The 11804-nt window shown below is 38.8% G+C and overlaps 1 pseudogene; it reads left to right on the top strand.

Annotated features, from left to right (window-relative positions):
* Positions 1–4869: 4869 nt before the first annotated feature.
* LOC134731609 (large ribosomal subunit protein uL23-like) lies at positions 4870–10034 on the top strand (annotated as a pseudogene).
* The last annotated feature ends 1770 nt before the right edge of the window (positions 10035–11804 follow it).

The following is an 11804-nucleotide window of genomic DNA, read 5'->3' as shown; positions in this document are numbered from 1 at the left end:
CATTCTAGGAACAGTAAGAGGACCTTGTGTATGAATAATTTGTTTCCACACTACAGAGTGGGTAATAAGCAGATTAGTAAAAACAATTCTGCTTCACTTCAATAACAGCCTCCTCCAACTCATTTTTTCTCAACAAACGTATTTTTCCAGCAGAAAAATCCCAGACTTCTTAGAGAACCCAGTGAATTTTTGCACCTTAAATCTGTGAAATCCTCATGTTTTCTTCTGCTGTATCCATAGTTCAAACAAAGATGAGGCAAAGCTAGACACATTCCTGAAGGAACCTAAGAAATTCCTCTCTTTCTCTCTCTGGAATGAACTGAATTCTCTAGACCATCAGTTCTAACCTTCAGAAACAAACCTGTTTATGAGATCTCCTTCAAATACTACTGTAGACCCCAGTGTTTATTCATTAAAATTTTTAAATATTTGTTTTATTTGGAATCAAAGTATTTGTAATTTTAGTATTTGTATTAATATAAGGGAGAAATGTTTAAATCTGTCTATGCCATATGTGCCTCTGGCTTATTGCCCAATTAATTGTAGCCTCAGGCTAAACTTTTGTTTCTGTCTTTAATTTTTGTCAGAAGAAATGTAACTGATCTCAAAACATCTGCTTTTATTATAGGGACTCTTGATGCCGTCTCCATTCCTCTCTCTTTTCTTGCAATCTGGGTGGAAGTTCTTTAATATGAACATTTCAACCACCTTCATTCTACCGTGTCCACTATCAGCACATTCAAACTTATCCAGCCAAGGCTGTCATCTTAGGCCAGGGATTTTTTAGGAATCTATTTTGCTGTGACGTGGCTGGCACCCCTTTGACTCACTGTATCACCCCTGGGTTCTTTTCATCTTAGAAGCCCCAGAGGGCAGAAAAAGAAGTAAGTGAGCAATTAAACACTGAGTCAGCAGCGTCTCCCCTTGTGTTAAGCAATGTTGTAGAACATCGTATTTAGTAAGCTCCTGGCAGATGAGCCACGTGGCTGCTGAGCACACATGCCTGCTTGCTGCTGTGAGCTCAGACACCCTCATCATTAGAATTGTAAGGGCCACTTAATAACCTGTAAATCATAGAGAGTTAAAGGTGTTTCCCTGAAACACTGATGACAGAATGGAAGGTGAGGAGTGTTAGCCACAGGTCAAAAGTGCAGGAAAGTCTCTCAGTGTGGGTTTTTGAAGAAATGCAGGTCTTTTTTCTTTTGGAAGTCTCCCTACAATGGGGTCAAGGACTCTGCCCATTCTAGGATGAAAAATTGGTATATTAGACACCCTCAGATATTTATCCCAAGCTTTCATTTTGGGCTCTTAATTAGTTTGTTCATCCATCACAATCTTAAATGCTAAACAGGGCATTTGAATCTCTCCACAGTCCAAATCCGCACCGTCTTTTAAAGTTGCATTTCTTATTATTCTCACCTGATATACCTTATTTATCAAACACCCACCCCAATAACGTCGTGCTCACTGTTATCTTTGAAACAACACTTGAATGTTACTCAGCCTGGAGCGCTCTTCACACGTCTTGTCCAGATCCAGTTCGGACTCATTCTTCAGCCGTGCATCAGTCAATGGGGGCTAGGTTAAACTGTGGTGACAAACAACCTCCAAATATCAGTGGCTCAAAAATCTTCGTCATTTATTTTCATCTCATCACGGGTCAGGTGAGAAGTAGCTCTGTGCCGTGCCATCCTAACACAGGAATCCAGACGGAAGGAGGGACCATCAATATGATCCCCATTGCTATATAAAAGAGAAAAAAGCCTGCGGAATGGAACTCTGTTTCTTGGAGATTTCTCCTGAAAAAGTCACATGTTATTTCTTCTCACCTCCACTGACAAAAAAAAGTCATGTGGCCATGGGAAAATTTAAGTAGGTGGGATGGAACTGTCAGAATGCATTCATAAAAAATGAACTGAAAACATTTGGAGAACAGCACCAATGACTATCATGAATGCCAACATGGCTGCAGGCCATTGAGGAAGGTGAGGCGAAAGCTTCCTGCCTGCTCCCCGTGTGCTGAGGAGGGAGCTCTGCCACGGGCTTTACTTTCATATGTTATATTCTACAAGTCTCGTTTTACAAAAGCATCCCTTCCTTGAGGCTTCGGCTGCTCATCGCTGCTCATCATCATAACGTGCCATAACATATAGTAAGAATTGGGTTTGTTTCTGGGGAGAGATCTTGGTATAGAGAAAGGATAGATGCTTAGAGCCACCATCAGGAGAGTTGGGATGAAAGCTGGGGATAGGCAGAGGCTGGAGGAAACATGTGCACCCCCTGCAAACACTTTTATTCATGTTTTAATTACTCATTTTTCTTACAGTGTTAAATTAGTAAAAATAGTATTGAAAAATTGAAAAGTGGGTATATTAAAACTAGCAACACTATTTAAGCTTAGATATATTATTTGTACCTCATCAACATTTTTTAGTTTGTTGAGAAAGTCTAAGGTTAATTGGCAGCATATTTCTAATAGTAGATAGAATAATGTCTGTTTTATAAACATTGACATCCTACCTTACATGTGTGAACCCTGAAAATCTGAGACAGTTCTCTGATTTTTTTAGAAAGTTTATTTTGCCAAGCTTGAGGATGTGTGCCTGTTATGCATCCTCAGGAGGTCCTGACAACGTGGGCCCAACGTGGTTGGGGCACAGCTTGGTTTTATACACTTTAGGGAGACATGAGACATCAATCAATATGTGTAAGATGTACATTGGTTCAGTCTGGAAAGGTGAGAAGGCCAGAGAGGGGGCTTCCAGGTCATAGGTTGGTAAGAGACAAATAGTTTCATTCTTTCGCGTTGCTAATTACCCTCTCCAAATGAGGCAATCAGATATGCATTTATCTCGGTGAGCAGACGGGTGTCTTTGGATAGAATGGGAGGCAGATTTGCCCTAAGCAGTTCCCAGCTTGACTTTTCCCTTTAGCTTAGTGATTATGGGTCCCCAAGATTTGTTTTCCCTTCATAAGGTTTTCCTATGAGCATTAATTATTCATTGTGTATTTTATTACACAAATAAGGCACAGATTTTTAAAAAATCATCAACTTCGTGGCTACCTATACAGACATAATTACATAGAAGCTCAACTAAATTTGCAAACATTCCAGAGTTTGGGTTTCCAATAATTCTTTGTGATTCTTTAAAAGGTAAAGTATTTTTTTCCCATAAAACATAGCAACATTTAAAATCACCCGTAGAATGTCCTGCCATTTTTGTTTTTGTAGTTTCCTTATTTTCTGCAAAGCCTCGCTGAGGAAATTGACTTTGAATATCCTTTTTCACTCTTCTGTTTTAGAAAGCATTGTGGTAAAACATTGAATCATCATGGTCATAAGTTCTGTTCACATTCTTTCTTTCTTTGAATATTTTTTCCCAGTGGCCAATATTTGATTCTGTTGTATTATGGCTAAAAGGTAACTATAATACAGCAAAATAAATTTGTGAACAAAATAAATTTTGTGAACAAAATTTGGGAACAAAACAAGAAGTCTTTGGAATCAGTGATCCCATCACAATGAATCAATTTGCCATTGGAACATATTTTTACAAAGTAACATATATGTGTTACTACTGTAACAGAAAACATGTAAAGAACATTTGTTTTGATTTATATATCAGTCTGCATTGTTTAATTTTTTGTGTCATAAACGCTCTTATTAAAAAAAAACAGGACTAGTTAACAGTGTCAATTACTAGTAATTCATGGTATAAATAAACAAAGAAGTGTTAAAAAAACACTGTTTTAAATAAAGTTTTATTTTACATATTTTTTTTACTTACATAGAAATTGCCAAAAAAAGAGCAGAGATTTCCCATGTAGCCACAAGCTGGTTTCCTCTAATTAACATCTTCTATCCGTGTGTCTCACATGGCTCATTAATATCTTACATAATTTGTCACAGTTAATGAACCAATACTGATAGACTATTGTTAACTAAAGTTCATATTTCATTTGGATTCCCTTAGTTCTGTCTTACTCTGACCCAGGATCCCATCCAGGATCCCGCATGACATGTAGTCATCACGTAGGCTCTTCCTGGCTGTGACAGTGTGTCAGGCTTTCCATCTCATGATGACCTTGATAGTACTGAGGAGGATTGGTCAGGAATTTTGTAGAATGTCCCCCATTGTCGCTTCATGTTCTCAAGGTGAACTGTAAGCTTTGATGTTCACTTGGAGCATTTGGCAGAGCTACCGTTTGTCAGGTTTCTCCACTGTGAAGTCATTTTTCCTCCTTGTCCACACTGCATGTGTTCTTTTGGAGCAAGTCACTATGCAGAGCCCACACTTACGGAGTGAGGAGTTGGCTCCACCTTCTTGATGGCTGAGTGTCTACATCAATTATTTGGAATTCTTTTGCAAAGGAGATTTCTATGCAACTCCATTTGCTCTTTCACCTATGTATACAAATACAGACACCTAGATAATTACTTTAAGCTTTAGTTATTACTCAACACTGCAGCATTATGTTGCACAATTCATTCCTGTGTTGGCCATCGGTAGCTGTTTTTATTGGCTCTTATTTTTCTTTGATATATTTTAATTTTTTTAGTACTTACTTACTTTCTGATACTTCCAGATTATCCTGGCTCCTATATTTACTGTCCCAGTTCTAGTGTCAGACATTTCTTCAAAGAGCCTGATTCCTTTCAGAATGGCAGGAAAACTTACATCTGGCTGGTGAATGAACACATTGTATCTTGTCCCTCATTAGCAATGCTAGGAAGTACATGTGTGTATCTAACCTACCTACACACACCTAATTATAAAGTTTTCTATGTAGAACTGTATGTATCTATATTAAACTAAACATAAGTTTACGTCGATGTCTCCACCCCTGATCTACTATCACAGGGATCGTTCTAGCCTTCTCGCCTTGCTAATTTGTAACCTCCCACTTCAACAGTGAGAAACCTGGTTCCCACCATCTGCGACTTATGTAAGTCATTGTTTTATTCCAGATACAGACACTGTGGTTTTACAATTGTTCACAATTGCTTCTGTTGGAAAGAACTTTATAAAATGGAATCCAATGATGAAGTATAGTTCATTTGCCTTCAGCCTACAGATTCTATTCATTTTCAGAGTGACTTAGGTCAACACCATTTTCCCTGCACCTTCAGTGAGTTTTTACCTACGTTTGTGTCTTAGTCCATTTTGTGCTTCTGTAACAGAATACCTGAGGCTGGGTAATTTATTAGTAAAAAAGGTTCATTTGGCTCCCAATACTTGTGGCTGGAAAGTCTGAGATTGGGCAGTTGCATTTGGTGTGGCCTCAGTCTTTTTCACCTCATGGTGGAAAGTGGAAGGGGAGCAAGGGGTGCACCAGAGATCACATAGCAAAAGTGAAAGCAAGAGGGAAGCCAAGGAAGCCAGACTCTTTTTAATTACCTACTCCTGCAGGAATTAATCCATTCCTATGAGAGCAGAGCTCACTCACCCCCATGGAGGACATTAATCTATTCATGAAGGATCCGTCCCCATGACCCAAACACTGTCCACTAGGCCCCACAGCCCCACACTGCCACACTGGGGGTCAAATTTCAACACTAGTTTTTGCGGGGACAAACCACATCCAAACCATAGTAATTTGTAGCATAAATTCTTTTTCACATGATATATTCTGTCCTGGGATACTCCACATCCTGAGTAATTTTATTTAATTTGAATAGAGTTTGATTTACCCATTTGGCCATGAAATTCTGCATATTTTGACAAATGCATTGTGGCAGATATCCCACTATTAAAGTATCATATGGAATGCTTTAAACCCCCACCCCATGGAGCCAATGGCTTCCCATCTGTGTAGTTTGCCTTCTCCAGTGTCTCATTAAATGAGGTCACACTGTGTGTATCCTCCTCAGACTGTCTTCTTCCCCTTAGCAATGTGCATGCAAGATTCACTCATGTCTTTGTGTGGGTTGATAGCTTGTTCCTTTCTATGGCTAAATAGTATTCCAGTCCATGAATGTACCACAATTTGGTTATGCATTATGGGGAGCAAAACCTTCCTCTTCTAACTTTGTTCCAGGGCTGGAGACCTTCAAATTAACTGACAATAGATATATTAGTAGGAGAGACAATACTTGGCTTCTTATTCCACAAGTATCATTGTGGGACAAAATTCATCAGATGGCAGGATCCAGTTTATAAAGAGGTAAAAATAGCCCAAAAACAAGAAACAAGACTAGAATCTGATAGTCCACAATAGCTATAGTTTTCCTTTAAAAAAATGTTTTTTGAGACAGGGTCTGGCTCTGTCGCCCAGGCTGGAGTGCAAAGGTGCAATCACAGCTCACTGCAACCTCTACTTCCTGGGTGTAAGCAATCCTCCCTCCTCAGCCCCATGGTTAGCTGGGACTACAGGCACATGCCATCATGCCCATCTGAGTTTTGTATTCTTGGTAGAGATGGGGTTTCACCATTTCACCCAGGCTGGTCTTGAACTCCTGGCCTCCCAAAGTGCTGGAATTATAGGCATGTGCTGCCATGCCTGGCCACGTTGTAGTTTTCCATTGAAACATGAAATTTCTCTCTGTAGTAACCATCATTTTTGATCATAAAGTAAGACTATTCTTGTTTTAAAAATCAGTCTAGTTTTGTTAGATTTTGCTTGATTATTTACATAAGTGCAGCAAGAACAGGAGATGACCACATAGGTGCTTTCAAGTTTCTTTGCTGGAAGTTTTCATACAGAATCTCAGATTTGACTTTTAAAGGTCTAATTCAGGCTAAAAGCCAAGCTAAGAACATACTATCAGATTTCAGCTGCAGTCCTCATAGCTTTGTGTGAATTCCTCTCCTCTTGAAGCCCCCAAAATATCCCTAAATTCCTGGGCCTACCAGGAAATGACCTTCTTTACTAACCTGTAAGGCTGCGAACCCTGTAATCTAGGTATCAGGCTGGCTTTTCTCAGAGTGCTGTTGGGAATGAAGTTTTTGGTGTTCCAAAAAAAGAAAAAAAAAGAATTAACATGGAAACAAATGATCTCTTAGCGAGGCGAGCTTTACTTTCTGCATAAAGGCTGCTACTCAATAGCTGTCCAGCCACAAGAGCACACCAAACAAAGGAGACAGAGTTACTTATAACCTGACATGTCTACCCTAGTGCTGTGTCCAGTTTCCATTGGCTGGAATAGGACCTCACATTTTACACTTTACCTGATTGGCTGTTAGTTTAAAACTTTTTTAATTAGGTAAGGGGAATAGAACAAAGAAAGGAAAGGAAGTTGCCCAGGGATAGTTAAGGAAGCATCTCCAAATAAGGAATAGCATGAACTACGGGCTGGGGCTTGTCTAGTTCCGTCCAGGCATGCTGGAGCAAGCTAGTACAACTGGTTTGGAACACACACACACACACACACACACACACACACACACACATAAAAATAGTGGATAGCTGTGACTTTATAATCTTTGAGGAAGAACTTTCCCATTTCTCACAGTGCTTTGTAAGCATTGTCTCCATAAAAGTCAACCTTACTTCCATAAAATTGCTGGTCATAACTGATCTTAGGTACACTTCCTAAATATGATATTCCAGTAAAATAACCAAAATTTCCAATTATGTCCTGTTATAAGGCGAATAGATTCTTACTGGACTTCTGCTAACAACTATATCATCGTGAAAATAAGAGTATTCAGTAAGGATTTCAAAATTCTGGAAAAATCAGGCAGAGAAAAAAGATAAATGCTTCATTTCTGTTTACAAAAGTATAATCTACTAAATTGTTGTAAGTTACAGTTAGATTAAGAGAAAGAGATTTCTTAAATCCAGAAACTAGAACATTAAAGAACCAGCAGTGCTCCAAAAACTATAAAATTATAATCAATTTTCATCAGTTCATTCAGTGCCATGTAATCAATTCCAGTCTTGCTGGATCTTGGGTTGGCAGTGTCATGAACCCATCAATTTCTCAACCAGACTTCTGGAGATCTTCACTGTGTCAAGTGCATGGTCTTAAAATTATTTAAGCAATATCATCAGAAGCCTATAACCAGAGTACCTGTCATGGGATTTTCCGTGAGTCTCAGAGGGAGTCCTGTGTTGGAGATGAACATTCTGACCTGTAGCTGATTGCAGGAGCTTTCAGAAAAGCATCAGGGGGAAGTAATATCTAAATAACATAGAGTATGAAATGGCTGTGATGAAAGATCTGATGAGAGTTCATTATACCACAACTGACAAGGATATTCGACTTTTTCTGTGCCATACAACATTTATTTATTTAGAGACAGAGTCTTGCTCTGTCACCCAGGCTGGAGTGCAGTGGCGCGACCTTGGCTCACTGCAAGCTCTGTCTCCCGGGTTCACGCATTTCTCCTGCCTCAGCCTCCCGAGTGGGACTACAGGCGCTCGCAACCACGCCTGGCTAATTTTTGTATTTTTAATAGAGACAGGGATTCACCGGGTTAGCCAGGATGGTCTGGATCTCCTGACCTTGTGATCCGCCCGCCTCAGCCCCCCAAAGTGCTGGGATTACAGGCATGAGCCAGTGCACCTGGCACAAAATTTAAAATAATAATTGGAATTATGACTCATTTACTCTGTACTGGCAGATAGCATGGATAAGGAGGACATTGACACATTTCCAGGAATTTTATATAATTTCTGAAAACATAACATTTTACCCATACAAATATAACACAGGAAAGGTTAGGTATCTCTTTTTGTTTGTATCTTATGTATCATTTTCCTTACAAAAAATACGACCTACTTTACTTGTGAAACGTGCCCTACTTTTCTTGCATGCTTTGCATAGAGTTGTTTCTAGTTATTCTATTATGTCTAGTAGTTTTATTTACATATATTGATGATAATTTTAATACTTAGTAATCTCTTATTTTCCAGAGAAAAGTAGGAAGTAGACAGTTATAAACTGTCATATATTAGCATTCTATAGTAGGTTAGAAAATGTAGGAATATACCATCTCCCAACATCTAGAGGGATGTGTTTCCTCATAATACAATTTCTCAGTGTGGCAGAAAAAAAGATGTTTATTAATGGGCCAAAATATCTTTAGTCTCTCTGTAAAAATAGGAAGCCAAAAGTATATAAACTTGAATTATTTATGTTCAGTAATTAACGTTTTAGTATTGTATCTTATTTATAAATGGTCTCGATATTTAAGGCAAATCTTTTACTTAGCTTAACTTTAAGGTTAAAAATTACCACAAGTACTTTGGAAACTACTGTTAGGCAGATTTACTGTAAACAGATTATTTTTGAAATAATGCTTTTCTCTTTTCACAAGATGGCACCGAAAGCGAAGGAAGCTCCTGCCCCTCCTAAAGCCGAAGCCAAAGGGAAGGCTTTAAAGGCCACGAAGGCAGTGTTGAAAGGTGTCCACAGCACACGCAAAAAAGAAGATCCGCATGTCACTCACCTTCAGGCAGCCCAAGACACTGAGACTCCAGAGGCAGCCCAGATATCCTCGGAAGAGCACCCCCAGGAGAAACAAGCTTGACCACTGTGCTGTCATCAAGTTTCCGCTGACCGCTGAGTCAGCCAGAAGAAGATAGAAGAAAACAACACGCTTGTGTTCATTGTGGATGTTAAAGCCAGAAGCGCCAGATCAAACAGGCTGTGAAGAAGAAGCGCTATGACAGTGATGTGGCCAAGGTCACCACCCTCATTTGTCCTGATAAAGAGAAGAAGGCATATGTTCGACTGGCTCCTGATTATGATGTTTTGGATGTCGCAACAAAATTGGGATCATCTAAACTGAGTCCAGCTGGCTAACTCTAAATATATGTGTATCTTTTCACCATAAGAAAATAACGTTTTTCATAAGAATGACAAATTAATTAGAATCAAATCTATAAGCTTTAAGATTTTACATTTCTAGTGAGTGTAATATTAGCTTATTTGACTAGAACTCAATCAGAATAGGAATTTATGTTTGTTTTATATTCAATAGTGATACCTTTGAAGACATAGTTGTTTTATTACACCAAAAATATTATATTAATCTTATTTAACTAAGTTTTATCCAAATCGTGTTAACTTAAAACACATTTGATCATTTCCTATATTTTTAGGTTTTGGTGAATATTTCTTTATAAATGCTTATTTTTTTCCAAGCCAAGTTAGAATAGAGCACTTTTAGAGGATTTTATAAATGAATTTTGCAATGCTATCTGGAGTTAGGAAAATATCACATATATATAACATACATTAATAGATATACAAACACAAATAGAGATTTCATAGCTTTCATCCTGAAATTTCAGCCATGAATCGGGCATAAATATTCTGATGGTTAATTTTAGACATCTACTTAATTGGATTAAGAGACACACATAGCTGGTAAAACACAATTTCTGGGCATATCTGTGAGGGTGTTTCTGGAAGACACTGAGATAACCATGACCCAATGTGGATGGGCACTGATATGGTTTGGCTATGCCCCCACCCAGATCTCATCTTGAATTGTAGTTCCTATAATCCCTACATGTCGTGGGAGGGACCCAGTGGGAGGTGATTGAATCACGGTGGTGGTTACTGCCATGCTGTTCCCATGACAGTGAGTGAGTTCTCATGATCTGATGGTTTCATAAGGGGTTTTTCCCCTTTGGCTCAGCACTTCTCCTTGTTGCTGCCATGTGAAGAAGGATGGCTTTGCTTCCCCTTCTGCCATGATTGTGAGGCCCCTGCAGCCATGTGGAACTGTCAGCCCATTAAACCTCTTTGTTCTTTATCGATTGCTCAGACTCAGGTATTTCTTCATAGCTGTATAAAAATGGATGAATACAGGCATCATCCAATTGGTTGAGAGCCCAGGTAGAACAACAACTAAAAGGAAAGGTGAATTATCTCCTTCTGAAATGGAAACATCTTTCTTCTCCTGCCCTTGACATCAGAACTTCAGGGTCTCAGACCTTTGGCCTCAGAATCAGAGTTACACCACTGGCTTCCCTGATTCTGAGTCCTTTGTGTCTGGAGTGAGCCATGCTACCAGCTTTCCTGGTTCTCCAACTCAGAGACAGGCTACTGTGGAACTTCTCAGCTTCCATAATTATGTGAACAAATTCCCCTAATGAATCTTCTCTCATCTGTCTATCTACATATATCCTATTGATTCTGCCTTTCTGGAGAACCCTGACTAATGTGATTACAATAACTACAAAATTCACTAGTTTATATAGAAGAATTGGTTTTTGTCTTTGCCCCATTTTATATTTGTATTATAACTCTGTATCTGGAAAATGGAACAAGTTTTTTTCTTCTTCATATGAGGGCTAAAGCTTTTCTCTCACCAGCATTTTTGGAGATTTTTAAGGTTTTTTTTTTTTTTGTTTTGACGTATAATCTTATCGATGGTGAGAAATAATTTTTTTCTATTTTATTTTTCAGCCCCAGGTGTTTGCTTTTGCAGATTCTTCTGCACATTGAGAGCCTCCAAGGCATGGAGCAGGGTGCCTAAAATTTCAGTGATTATAGAGAGTTGAGAGACTCAATTGGGAAAGGAAAGGTCTAAAAGGAGGCAATTTTGAAGATAAAAATTTTCTCAAAGGAGCCACTAAAGTTTGAAATAATTCTTAGTAAAGTCATCCGAACAGGAAAGGAAGTAGAAGTAATTCCATATTGGTGGAACACATAGTCAGCAGAGGTTTGAGAACGGAGAATTTAGTCAATTTTAAATTAGTCAATTTAGGCTAATTTTTTGTATTTTTAGTAGAGACAGGGTTTCATCATGTTGGACAGGCTGCTCTGAAACTCCTGACCTCAGGTAATCCACCTGCCTTGGCCTCCCAAAGTGCTGGGATTACAGGCATGAGCCACCACACCCAGT

This window comes from Symphalangus syndactylus, chromosome 10 (assembly GCF_028878055.3).
Source record: "Symphalangus syndactylus isolate Jambi chromosome 10, NHGRI_mSymSyn1-v2.1_pri, whole genome shotgun sequence".
In the NCBI taxonomy this organism is placed as follows: domain Eukaryota; kingdom Metazoa; phylum Chordata; class Mammalia; order Primates; family Hylobatidae; genus Symphalangus; species Symphalangus syndactylus.
The sequence above is the reverse complement of the archived record's forward strand: the minus strand, read 5'-3'. Positions and strand labels throughout refer to the sequence as shown.